Source organism: Zootermopsis nevadensis, unplaced genomic scaffold (genome assembly GCF_977971745.1).
Source record: "Zootermopsis nevadensis isolate Lab colony 2312 unplaced genomic scaffold, Znev_1.0 Znev_ptg000046l, whole genome shotgun sequence".
Classification (NCBI taxonomy): Eukaryota; Metazoa; Arthropoda; class Insecta; order Blattodea; family Termopsidae; genus Zootermopsis; species Zootermopsis nevadensis.
Window position 1 is genome coordinate 156,072 of NW_028259178.1, and position 13,899 is coordinate 169,970.

At 37.6% G+C, this 13,899-nt stretch overlaps 1 long non-coding RNA gene across 5 annotated transcripts; it reads left to right on the forward strand.

The window, feature by feature from the left end:
* The first annotated feature begins 54 nt into the window (after nucleotides 1-54).
* Nucleotides 55-13,620, forward strand: LOC110838843 (uncharacterized). 5 transcript variants are annotated; one of them, XR_015538673.1, is made up of 5 exons: nucleotides 55-1,314; nucleotides 6,347-6,473; nucleotides 8,103-8,224; nucleotides 9,512-10,907; nucleotides 13,313-13,620. It is a non-coding gene; the product is annotated as an uncharacterized LOC110838843 (long non-coding RNA). The 5 variants fall into 5 exon arrangements; XR_002546250.2 differs by lacking the exon at nucleotides 6,347-6,473 and having other exon boundaries at nucleotides 55-567; nucleotides 1,137-1,314; XR_002546249.2 differs by lacking the exon at nucleotides 6,347-6,473 and having other exon boundaries at nucleotides 56-1,314.
* Nucleotides 13,621-13,899: the final 279 nt, after the last annotated feature.

The window sequence follows — 13,899 nt, forward strand, 5'->3', positions numbered from 1 at the left end:
CTGCTAGACCACCTCATCTTATTATTATTTAGTGTTCTGTCTGCCTACAGGTCCATATGAACAGGATCCTTCCATCCTTTTCTCTTCTCGGACTGGGACCTGTTCATATACGTTCTTGGCAGATGATCCAGAAGTGGTTTGCCATTGCCTTCTTCTGTGTGTGAATGGAGTAATTGTTGGGATGCCACGGAGGAAAACTCCGTGTTGCCTTGACCACGGCCTTGCCCAACACAAGTTATAAATTCGAACCCGAGACCCCAGGATTACAAGGCCAGCGTTCTAACCGCTAGACCACCGTGGCTGTCGTGGGAAATATGCGCATAAAAATGGAATGTCTTATATTGTGACACCATGTGTGCTCGGGAAGGTACCAGCTTGTGAGAGAAATATATTGTCTCCATATTCAACCCAGGAGGTGGAAACGGTATGTTTCTCTCCAACTTTCATAGTACCGCCCTGAATGTTGTGATCTTTAACTAGATCACAGTTCACCACCATAAATGAGAGGAAGATTTTCAACTTTTGCAGCAACCGGTTTCAACGAAGTTAACTTGGGTGATCTGCCATGTAAGTAAGTAAATTCAGCTCTGTGTAGTCTGTGCCTGCATATTGAAGGTTGATGTGTTGCATTATATCAGACTGCCCATTGTATTTGTACTTGTGGTTGGCTCTCAGTTGTCTGTGAGAGATTTATAGTATCGTGTATGTATTTATTTCTCCTTTGCTAGGAGCTACTGAGCCAGATTACCATTTTCTTGAAAGGAGGACATGTTAAAGGACCTATACCATTATGCCACTGAACGTCACTATGTTTCATATAACATGCCAGTATGATTCTTTGAAAATTTTGTTCGGGAGCCATGTTTTTTTCAATACAAGGTTTTGGAATTTTCTGTGGTATAAATTCAAAAGATACGCGATCTTTCATGGTTTACATCATTTGCAGAATGTAAAATAATGTCTACTTCACTGTTATATTAACATTCCTACAAATATAAACGTTTACAAAATGGTAACGGCACGCACCTTCTAGGTTATGTCTGACGAATTCCATAATGGAATAGGCTTTCTAATGTAAATTACTAAAGACAGCCGAGTTTGTAATTAATAACATTTTAGGTTTCGCTGGATTCTAGTTTCAGACTGGAGCTTTAACAGGAAGTGCGTCATGGAATTTCTTTGTAATGAAAGCGGAAATTAATATTTCCACTCGACGGTGCAGCTCCACCAATGGTCTGCGGGCCTGAGTTGCAATCAGTACGACAGGCTACGCGCAGTCACACAGCAACGCGACTCCTTACCTGTCGGACGCAGGTAAGTACACATCGTGATTAGATTGTGATATATTTCCTACGACCTTAACATTTACCTGATTCAACAGCCAAACCAGTTTTACTGTTCACCGGCATTTGTTTCAAAGCCCATTCAGATTAATGTGAGTTGTAGTTGTAATCAACATTAACCAGAAATCTTGAAAATAATCAGTGTCGAAGATATTCCAGATTTAATACGAATATGTTCTAAGGTTACAGATTGTCTTCGCTTGCCTGCATGTAACTAGCACGAATGGAAAAAGGGAGTTTACATTAGTGGCACAGTTGGTAGGATAATGCCAACTGTTTGTGCTAATAAAATTAAACTTAAATAAATTAAAAGTACCCCATTTTGTAATCGCGATTCCAGACATTTTACATCATATGATGAACTGCAATTTAAAGTTTGTCTGTGTCCTCACTATTTGTAACTTTTAAGTATCTGTAGAAAATGCTATTAAGGCAACGTGACACTTTCAGAAATTTAATTTTTTGTAGGATACTGCACATGTTCCCGAAATGAAATGTTAGAAAACATTCCAGAGACCTTGACTGGCCTCATTATTTTCCTCCGTAGCAACACACAACTTTAAATAGGCATCTTTGGTTATATGTGTGTTCTTTATAAGTGGTGTTTCGGCAACCCCTTACACAAATAGCATCAGGGGTTGCCTAAATTACATTTTAATTATAAACAAGAGGAAAATAAGATGAGTAGATACTTATAATATCAGCTAAAGATATATTATTTATTAAAATTAATGAAAGTTTGAAAATAATTACATATAAATAATACGTATTATAATTTAATAAAATCATATATTTAAATTCATTTTAAGTTATTCGAATTTACTTTAAAATTTCAGTTGTACGAAATTATAAAAATAATAAAAATACATTGAATCCAATCTTAAAATAAATTTTGTACAAGCCACTGCCAGTGTTAGTGCCTTGAATTTAATTCACGATTAAATAAAATTTTCTATTTGTTGAATAATTCAGTTTCGTTGACACACGTCACAGACGAAACTCTTTTCATCTTGTCCTCTGTGACGGATTCTTGTCACACGGATCAGCACCCAACTTTCCAATTTTGCATTTTCATCCAAATTTAAGCGCTATTTTGACTTCTTAGCTTTGAAACTGATTGATGTTCCGGTCTCATATCACTGACATGAACAAATACATTGCTGTAAATTCCTGGACTTTCTGATGTCCCTTGTGTGTAACTTCGCTTTCAGAATCCCCCCCCCCCCTCATCTAAACATATTTTCGTTGCAGATCCTCAACTCGTTCATTTAGAATCCCTTGGGGAGTTTGTTAAAAATTTAAATTTCCGCTAGCCAGATTTCTTTTTAAATAACACAGGCCAGATTCCATTAGAGTTGAATTCATTTGCTGCGTCGTTCAAAGTTACGGGCTCCTCTGTGTGCTTCAGCAAACGAATCAGTGACCGGAAATTACGTCACATTTTGATCAGAGTAACTCTGCAGTCACCTGATAACTGCTGTGTTATGAAACCCTTGGAAGTGTCAGAAGATACGGAGTATTAATACTCCATCCTTCCGTGCTATTTTGCTTATAACCAAATGTTTTGAATGCATGGAATATCTATCAAGAATAATGCAAATCTTTATTTCAATGTTGGTTTTCATGTGACGAACAAAACGCTGGATCATTTTCGCTAATACATTCCTGTTACTGTCTACTATGCCTCAGTTCACCAAACTTCCACGGGCAGCACCGGTAATCAGAGTAAGACGATTCCCTTGCCTTTTCAATGTCATCATAGAGGGCACAAAGTGAAACGATGCACTTGTAAACATACGAAATTCGTATCGACTCCTCGATCACCATTCGATGTCGCTACTACTCGATGCTTTCACACATTTGGGGATTATTCTGAATCTTGGTAGTTCTTTATTCAGCCAAAGTAGGCCCACAGATACGAAAAGCATGAATTCAGTTTCCATTCAATCGCTTTTATAAAATATCAAAAAAAGCTATGAAACATTTTCCTCGTTAAAGCCTTTAATGCGAATAGTGGACACACTTTCTGACTGGATTACACTAAATTCAGTATTGTCTTTTTATATAATAGGACAGTAATCTTTTATTGCCAGCAAATTCCGTCTTGTGACTGAAAAGGTTATTCAGATGTGGACTGGCCTTTAAGGATTTGTGGGCTTAATTCTCTTTACCGAAATTTTTCCCAAAGCATTAACCGTATCTTGATGTTTCCAATATGTACACAGTTGTTTTACCATTCGAAGATGATAAATGCAAAATAAATAAATAAATAAAAACATTGCATAGAAAATGTGAAATTTTCCGAATCGCAAATTTCCATATTTTAATAAGCCTTTTTCATACGTTTAATTACAATGAAGCTGTTCAGATTTCTGAACTTATTAACAAGAGAGTCGAAGTGGAAATAGTATGATTAACTCCCTCATTGGTTAAAGCCGCCTGAGCACTTTAAACACGGTCCATACTATTGAAGCGCCTTTCGGTTTTTATTTCCAACTGATTTGGTTGGTAAGAAACAGATTTTCTTACGCGAAGAATGTGATTGAATTGGAAATAGTTCGCGGTTCTGCAAATAATGCCAACACATGTAGTATATTGCTCTCTGATCAATCCGGATTACATTATTTCCCCATCGAAACACGACAACTTGTCCTTTCGTAATTGAATCGTTTGAAAAATGACTCGAGCCCACCTTTTCAGAGAACTGAGCTGTTGCTACTACGAAAATTACGAGGTTTAAATGAATCATTTCCACATACAAAAACAAAAATCGCTTGTGTCGTCTGTTCTGTCTTATTTTCACGTCAAAATGACATGAGTCCGGGACTCGTGTTAATTTCGAGATAGATTTCGTTACAGAAATGACCAATCCAATTAAATATTCAATTTTACAAAGCGTGTTTGTACAAGGCAAGCAACATGAACCATGAAATTTCCACTAATGCATAATATATTTATATGACATTCTTATTTAAAATAGGTACAAACTGAGGAATGTTATGGAATAAAAGAATGGATTAAATAAAATTAATGTACTTACTAAAAATTGGATAGCCTAAGTAGTTTCTGTAAGTGGAACAATAATTATTCCGATAACGTCGGTCATAACCTCAAATCCTACTTAGTGCTACGTATTTCGTATTATAACCAAATTGTTAGTTATGTATTTTCAGACTTATGAAGAACAAGGGTATTCGTTTCGTGCTTACAATTTACCAGCCTTTTTCTTACACTCATTTGTTGTGGGTGTTTAAAAATACGTTGGTCGAGGTGGCTAAATTCGTCGTCTCTGATGTAAAGGTAACTGTATCATAATCTAAACCGAATGCTCGAAAGTATATGCTCATATCCGGTAGAACAGAATCTCAGAAGTAAAGTAACTTATAAATTTTTACAGGTAGCCCTCGATTTGCGCCAGTCCAATTTGTGCCGATTCAGAATAACGCCGATTTTGAATCCAGAAAGTCAAAAAGTGGGAAAAAATATATTTTAATATTATTTATGACGTTTTACAATGTGTCTCGTACTGATTCTTATACTAAATCGTAATTCATAAATCTCTGATTTTGAATAAAAATTATAAATAAAGTCATCTCTGCAATTACTTAAGTTTCGTTAACGCGAATTTGCTCCAATGAGATCGATGAATCGGAAAAAGCTGTTTCCTGGCGCTTTAAACTTTCAAAGGACTAATTTAATCTCTGCGGAGGTCCCGGGGTTATTTTTACTACGCGATATTCTATAGGTCTGCGTCTTACATGAATGCAACTATCGCATAACAGCAGAGATGACTGTACACATCAATCACATGAAAGAATGCCGGGACCAACGAATTGCTGATTGTAAATGAATAAAATATATTTTTTAAATTCCCTTTATTTTATATACGTTATTTCAGAGCCTTAAATGTAATTCCATTATATTAATCGTCAATGTTTGGGTGCTGGGAACGGATGTCATTGACTTCCCATTGATTCGCATTATAAAAGAGTTTCAATTTACGCCGATTCAGTTTACGCCGGTTCGTCCAGTAACGCATCCCCGGCATAAATCGAGGGCCACCTGTATTCTGTTTTATGACGTTTGATTAGTGCTTTAGTTAGTTCTTTTTTTTTAGTTTTTCATTTTATTAATATGGCTATCCAGTTTCGGTTTTAATTTGATATTTTGATTCTTTTAGGTTAGGTTAGAATAATAATTTGGTTAGGATCATAGTATGGCACAGGAATTTAGTGTTATGCTTTTGTGTAAACTCGTGCCATGGCGAGATTGATTATCGTGTCCCGTTGAAAAGAAATATACAGCTTCGCTGTGAATCACTCAGAGGTATAATCTGCCCTCCAATCATCTCAAAAAAAAATACTAATACGAATAATATGAATATCCAAACCCAAATAAATACGCCATTGGTTAAACCCTTGAGAAGAAGTTAGTTATTGGTTATGAAGACTAACACAAGGTGACAACAAATGACAATTGGTCATATTTCAACGCAGCATAGCCACCATTTCCGAAGTAAGACCTTTTCTCGGGCACAAGACACTATTCGCTGTTCTCGTTATAAAATTTCCGCATTATAATAAATGCAGTACGCGGGGTTTGATAGTTGGGGGCGTCTTCTGTGGGAGCGGCAACACATGTCGATTCTTTGATGTTCCGCCGTGAGATCGATAGCAAGTCGGTGCGTCATGTTTGCTAACCTGTCGACTTGTTTGAAGAAGACTTGATTTAACTCCTTACGACATTTTGTCCGGCCAGGTTGCGAGACTCGCGTTCAATCTCTTCCTAACCTCAATTGGTAATGTCGCTTTTGGACAGGCCATTCGAATAAATTGATTTTCCGCTCACAGATGGCAGCACCTCTTCCGCCATTTTTGACAAGACTTCAAATTAATCGAATGGAGTACGTAAAACGTGTATTCTTGCGCGTAAAAATTAAGAGCGATGTATATCTTAAATAATTATTCTGATTTTTTCCCTGAATACAGTAACAAAATTTGCAGGAGGACGAGTATTCATGCCCAGATTCAAACCAGACACCATGTGCCAACTCATACGGTGACGCTCCGTTCTAAATAAACTCGCATGATGGATCGTATGCATGCTTACAACTGGAGAAATACAGAGCAGGTTAGATGCGATCTGATCTGCAGGTGGTACCAAATTTATTGTTTATTAAACGATGCTGTGAGTGGCTTTCACTATTAACATCGCCGAATCATAAGTTAATTCATTAACATTACAATTGAAATGATGTAATAGCCTAATTTAAAGCAGAATTACAGCATTGCCTTTAAGCGCTAAGTAAAACCACGAAAATGTTCCGACATCAGCCGATCTCCGAGCTTAAATTTTAACTCAGGACCTCTTCAATACGACGTAGGAGTTCTAACCACTGGGTCTTCACGTTAACCGTAATATTTGGGCTGACAAATGATGCGACCAGCCATTTTGTCGTGCAGTATTAATAATGTAAAATGGTAGCCTACTTCAAATATTGTATTTTCCTAAATGAAACCGATCTGATATTGCAGCCATAAACCAGTCACCGTCCGAACAAACAGTTGATATCAAAGAGGCGGGGTCCTCCTTGTAGCGAGATCGATTTCAGTAATTCGAGTAGCATCGACACTATTGAGTGGTTCCTAGGCGAATAACATAGTTCGTGAGCAGATCGAGAACTTGGGACGTGTTCCATTTGCGCAATTTAAAAGAAACGGCCAGATTTTTATTGTGAAAGAAGCTATTAAGTTACGCAATTGAACTTGCGATATTATTGTTTAAAATTACTTTTGGTAAGTGTATGAGAAAACGTATCTCTGCCTTCTCTATTGCATTAACTTTACGTATAATCGATAGTGATCGATGAATCCGATGTAATATATCGATAGTGTCGTATCGTTTACATTTTCGGTGTGACAGAACTATTTTGGAGCGAATTTTGTTTTTTAAAAAAAGAGAGACCACTTTAGCTTTATTTTCAGATCACGAGGTCTGACAGTTAAATAGAGATTTCTGTGCGTCAGATGGCAGCCCTACTTACACTGGCATTATTGAATAATATTACTACAAATCTGATCTGTTTTGTGTCGAACTGTCCATGGGGATTTTATTGTGGTTCCAATGGGGAGTTTTATTGAACCTAAAATTGTCGTTATTAAAGAATAAATGATAAGAAGTGTCAGCAGGGTTGTTGAAAAAATCTAGGAAAAAAAGTCACAGATTCCACTTAATTTTTGAAGTCTCCGGGAATAAAAAAGTAATTCTGATGTCAAAATGAAAGTCAGCTTATACTGAGCTACTTTTACGAGTTCTTCGTGCGGAGTTGCATTCGTACGTTCAGACTGTAGCATCTTCTCATTGAGATCGTGCTTCCATCTACCAACAGCCGTACGAAATATCCTTTCTGTTATATTAAAAAATCGAGAACGGCTGAACGGATTTTCATAAAATTTAATATGTGTGTCATAACTTTCGAGACTACTTTAGACTTGCTTATTATAGGTTTTCCTTACGCTCACTCAAAAGCAAAGGACATTTCATTGACTTATTTTATCCGTCTGTCTCGTCCTTCATTTTAAGAAGGCGTTTTGCTATATATCTGTGATATTATGAACTGTACCATCTGCCGCATAATAAAAGGAGAACGACTTATCAGATTTTCATGGGATTTCGTATGGGGTTTTACCTTTAACGGCTAATACAAGACGAAAGTATCGCATGATGAGAAAACAGTTAGCCCTTTCTCTTGTGTTGAAGGTGGCGACAACGGGCCCAAGGAATCGTATAAAAGTAAATAAAAAGGTAACTGTCAGGAAAGATCTTCAAAATCCAAACACTACAAGCGATTCCCAACGAGGCTGAATGATACAAGGAGACGCGTAAGTTTCTGTATCATACTCTTAATTTACTGTTATCATTGACATAAAAATTGTACAGCAACTAATTTGGATTCTTCAGATTCGATAAAATCACTAAAATTTAACTTCATCACCCAGAGTTTTTTCTCCCGCCAATAAAACATTTTTGTTAATTTTCTTATTTGCGTTCAGACCGGCTCTGGGGCCTACCCAGCCTCCTATCCAATGGGTACCAGGGTCCTTTCCTGGGGGTAAAGCTCGACTGGGGCGTGACGCTGACCACTCACACCCCATCTAGTGCCGAGGTCAAGAATGACTAGGAGGTATACCCTCTCCTCCCCCAAGTGCCTACGTGGCGTATTGCGGAAATCATTTTTTTACATATTTCTTTCTGTAAATGTAATATTAATCGACTTTCGTTCAAGCGACATCGCAGACCTCTGTTGCCATATTTTGTAACAGTGTTTTAATAATGAAGTAAAATATTTTCGTTTTTAGTATTGTCCATATAGTGTATGGCAGATGTATATGTACCGAAGCCATTTTTAAGGTCTTCTCTGACGTCAAAAAACGTTACAGTCTTACATGTTCCTGAATGTTAAATACGAAGCCTGTAAAATTCTGTTTTTAATGTTTGAGAGTAAAAGGTCTTTTACTGCAGGTAAGGACGACTTCATTAATTCTCTTTGTGATTAATTTATTTGAGAAAGACTTCCATTAATGAATGTCATTGTAACCTGTAATTGATGCTGTTTAAAAAGTTTCCTCAAATGTTCAGGGATGGTGACATCACGAACAACAAATAGATCCATACTATAAGTACAAGTTTTTGAACGAAGTATCTCGTGCGTAGCGTTTAAATGCGTAATGTCCATTTTGCTGTACTACACTCAAAATTGTTTTTTTTTCTCAAGTTTGTTTTGTAAGATTGCTGTCTCTGAGTCGGTGCGCCACGTATGGAGACTGTAAGCACCTTTGAAACGTCGGTAAAAATCTACCAAACGATGCAAAAACGCATAAGACAGCCATTTTCATTCTCGCCGTCTTGAGAACCTGAAATATCACGATCTGCTGATCTGTGTTATTGAACTCGCATTCTTATTTTCAGTAATATCAGAACAAATATTTATCCTCAATCTGCTCTTCGTGGTAATATGAGTTCTTATCTTTCAAGCAGAGGCCAGACCCGAAATGATGGCATCAAACATTACACAGTTTGCTCATAAGATAAATATAATATATAAAGATATAAGAGCGTTTTAACAGACTTAACCCCCTCACAGCTGGTAACATTTTCAATTGTTTCAGACAGTGGCGTGTGATTGGCCTTCGGATCAGCTGCATGGATCCAGTCTCATTTGCTACTAGAACGTTCTACTGAGAACGAAATGGGTCTTCATCATCTTTTCACGTCAACTCCGTTTTATGCCTATCGATCGTACTTCGAGAACAATCGAAATGCCCATCTAGTAATTGCATATCGAGAAACCTCTCATCTGAATTACTTCGAGGGGGTGTAGGGGGGGGGACACTAAATAATAATAATAATAATAATAGACTTCTAGAATGTTCCGTCCAGGCCCTGCTCCCATTTACGTTTAAAGGTAGTCATATTTATTTCAATTTAGTGCAAGCGACACTGGAAATTAATCCCATTATAAGAAATTTAATACAGGCGAGCATCATATTGCGCCAGATTTCATTCTCATCGCCATGCCAACCTAACCTAACTTTTATTGCGTATCTGAACGACCAACACTGGCGTCCTAAACACTTGTATGTATAATTAGATGTATTTGAATTGCCAGGGTTTTTAAAAGCTAACAGTGATATTGTTATGCTTTGTTTCAGGATTTTGTACTTGCTAGTGAGTGAAGAAAGAACTGCAAGAAGGATAAATGTGGTGAAGTGCCTTTTTCACCATAATCGTCATCACCATCCATCATTCGGCAGTATTATCATTACAAATTTTGCGAACTGATAAACTCAATTTACAGGCAGTTAATCTTTTGCAGTGAGAAAATGCAAATATGGCGCATTACGTCATATTTGAAATGAAGAGTAATTCTTGTACCACAGATGGCAGCACTGCCATTTTTCTTAATTTGGCGTAATTTAATTATTCCCAAACGGGATTATTATTATTATAATTGTTTTTCTTTTCTGATTAATATGTTTTTTGACGGATGTGTGTCCAGACACAGACTGCAAAACTCTTCTCTTGTAATACCAGTGTTGCTAACCTACAGCGCCTCGACGCTAATTCCCTCTACAGACTACGCGCGTGACTAATGCTCGGCCAACTCCTTAACCTCACTTTATTTTGCTGCATATTTGTTTGATCACTAGGTTACAGGATTCCACTTGCTGTTACATGTATTTGGCATTAAGAACAAGGAACCCTATAACTTACCATCGTGATATTATAATTATAATATAATATAATTACTTCACAGCACAGTGTGAAAGGAAATAACCATGCTTTGTTTAAACTTGTCGATATTGTTATAATTTTCTGTTCGAATCCTAAAAGAATGGCTCATTATCTGACTGTTGATGCTGCTGTGCGTTTAATAACATTGTTGATGTTGCATTTCAGTGGCGAAGCGGAGTCCAAGTTGCATCAGGAGATGCGTCGAACAAGGGGCATTGCATCCCATTCAATGCCATTCGCTGTGCTGACGTCAAACAGCGGAATCGAAAGGTAGAGCAAACAGTTCATTGCAGACCGACCCCCCCCCCCCCCCGAGGAAGACGCTCTGAAGTAACGCAGGTTGTAAACTATTCCATGGTCCATATATATCACTGTTTCCCAGACGTTCTTTACAGACGCCTTTTTCTTCTGTAGTTTGTACCCACGACGAAAATGAGAGACATATATGAAAACAGGTTAGGTTAGGTTAGGTTAGGTTAGGTTAGGTTAGGTTAGGTTAGGTTAGGTTTGGTTAGGTTAGGTTTGGTTAGGTTTGGGTTAGGTTAGGATAGGTTAGGATAGGTTTGGTTAGGTCAGGTTAGGTCAGGTTAGGTTAGGTCAGGTTAGGTTAGGTTTTTATCTAAACTTCTGTTTCGATAATGAGGAATTTATGTGTGACCTCATTGTAGAATTGTTTAACATTTGACGTCACTCCACACGGTCTTCAGACATTCCTTCCAATATGTATTAATAAGAGCAAACCTACTAAGATGGCAAATGGCACCACAAGAGATTTCATCACCACCACCACGTGGATCATCAGGCTACTTTTTAGACTTATAACCTATATTTAAATATACGTCTAATGGTTATTGCAGAAATCTTTGATTTGTAGACAGTTTGCATTCTTAGTCAAAGTTACAAGCATTATTCCCACACCTTTTGGCTCAACGCGTCGTAGAATCTCCCTAAGAGTGAGGCCACACGGTATAGAAATTGTTCTTAAGATTTTATATCGAGGTCGGAGTCGAAGTCGGTACATTTTTACCGACTCCACAGCCCTGGTACGAAGATCACAGTTTTCTGAATTATAGTGATGAGTCATAGTCCCGATGATGGAGGTAGCAAATACCATCGAAACGTTGGTAAAATTATACCAGACTGCAAGGCGCTACAAACCAGAAGGCAGCCATCTTTGAGTTTTAGTTTCTCGTTGCGGTTTCAATTATCGAGGGTTTTTCGTCGATGATTTTTGAAATCTATAAATGGGAAATGAAACTGGCGATTAATTTATCACAATTTAGGATGCATCTTGGATCAAATGACTACAGTTTTCCTTCAGGAAAATGAAGACAGTATCATCTCCGAAACGTCGTTCAATTTTATTATTTTATTAGACGATGGATAACATCCAAGAAACATTTTATTTAAATACTGTACTTTTTAGTTGATAATTTTGCGAAATTTGAGCGTAATTTTTATTCTAATGAGAGTTCAACATTAGATAACTGCTTGAGTTAAACTGAAGTTAATGTTTGCCAGTTTTATTTTTATTTTCACGTAATTATGTAGTATTCTAATCGATGATGCTCATGTGCTTTTGTCCGGTAAACAAACTTCATCTACGTCAACTTCTGTAGTGTAGTTTCATTTACGAAACATTCCACCTGTGACGACATTTTAAACTTCGTGTATTGGTTTTTAATCGACATGGGTAATGTTTCGAGGATGTGAGATTTTTTTCCCTTCGTGATAATTCAGCAAACAATATACGAATTTTATTTGGTTGTCGGAAATACTTATTAATTAAATTTTCTTTTTGTTTTGCAGATGACAAGCGTAAAAGTATGACGTATTACTGTACCAAGCTAAAATCCAAATCTTGGTATTAATCAGATAAATAAAAATTTAACTGCAGTATTATTACCCATAATGAGTAAAGTAAAGTAAAGTTTGTCCCACTATACGCCATGTAGGCGTTTGGGGTGAGAGGAGGTATAGCTCCTCCCTTCCTTGACCTCGGCACTAGATAGGGGTGAGTGGTCAGCATCACGCCCCGGCCGGCTTTACCCCCGGGAAAGAACCCCGGTACCCATTGTAGAGGAGGCTGGGTGGGCCCCAGAGCCGGTCTGGACGCAGAGGCTAGAGGAAAAATCCCCTGCCCCCGTCGGGGATTGAACCCCGGCCGTCCAGCCCGTAGCTAGTCACTATACTGACTGAGCTATCCCGGCTCATACCCATAATGAGTAATCAACCTAAAGTAATTAAGAATTAGAACCCCGAGTAGAGCACTTAACCTCAACTGATTACGAATAAACGTTCAGAATTCGAGTTTGTGGTTTAATCCACATAAATAGACTGCACGTAGTCATATTTTCCACATCACAGTTTTGGAGCCTGCAGATGAAACGCAAGGATTAATATTTGTCAGATGACAGCGTACGCATAGAATGCAATTATTCAGTTTTACCCTAAATAAAAATTAAAGGGTAAAGTTTTGTCCAATATAAGTTAGGTTTAAAAAAAGTGCAAGGAAAAATGTCATATGAAATTCAAAGAACCAACTTTGTCCGACGTCATTGGTAAAATGAAATATACGAAATGGTGTTGGATAAAGGGGATGGTTTATACATTTAATGTAGTAGAAGTGATGTAGCTAGAATTTCTGTAAACGAAATGGGTGGTTTATTTTCCAGAAACGTCAACAGATGGACACACCTACATCAGAAAAGACGTCACGAACTCCAGATCAGCGCGGACAGGCCACGGAGGTTCAACCGGTGTGGCCTCGTTGTCACTTATCGGCGGTTCTTACGTCAAATAAAATCATGCACCTTTATTATGTAGTTTGCATGAAAATAAAAAGATTTTTATTTTCTCTGAGTTAAATCTGGCACATATGAATAAACTTGATGTAAAAAAAGCATATACAGTAATTCTGAGTTTGTTAATATTGTTGTGTGCATTTATTTCCACAGAATACAAACATTGGTTTTTACAGTGATATTTGATTATGTTACTTCTTATAGGCCTAGTCATTTATAAGAAATGTATTCCTTAATATAGTTTTCAAATCATGCTTACGGAAGGCTTTTGATAGCCCTAAGCTTTTGGCAAGAGACGACGACTTAAAACTAACAAGAAAAAATATAAAAAATAAAATAGGTTAACAGAGTGGGACTCTCGTAGAGGCAGCCCTCTCCAGGGAGTAGTCGCCCCTGCCCTTAGTGAGCTCCAGGTCCCACTGGCCCGGTGGGTAGCACCTGAGTAGGGCCCCTTCCCC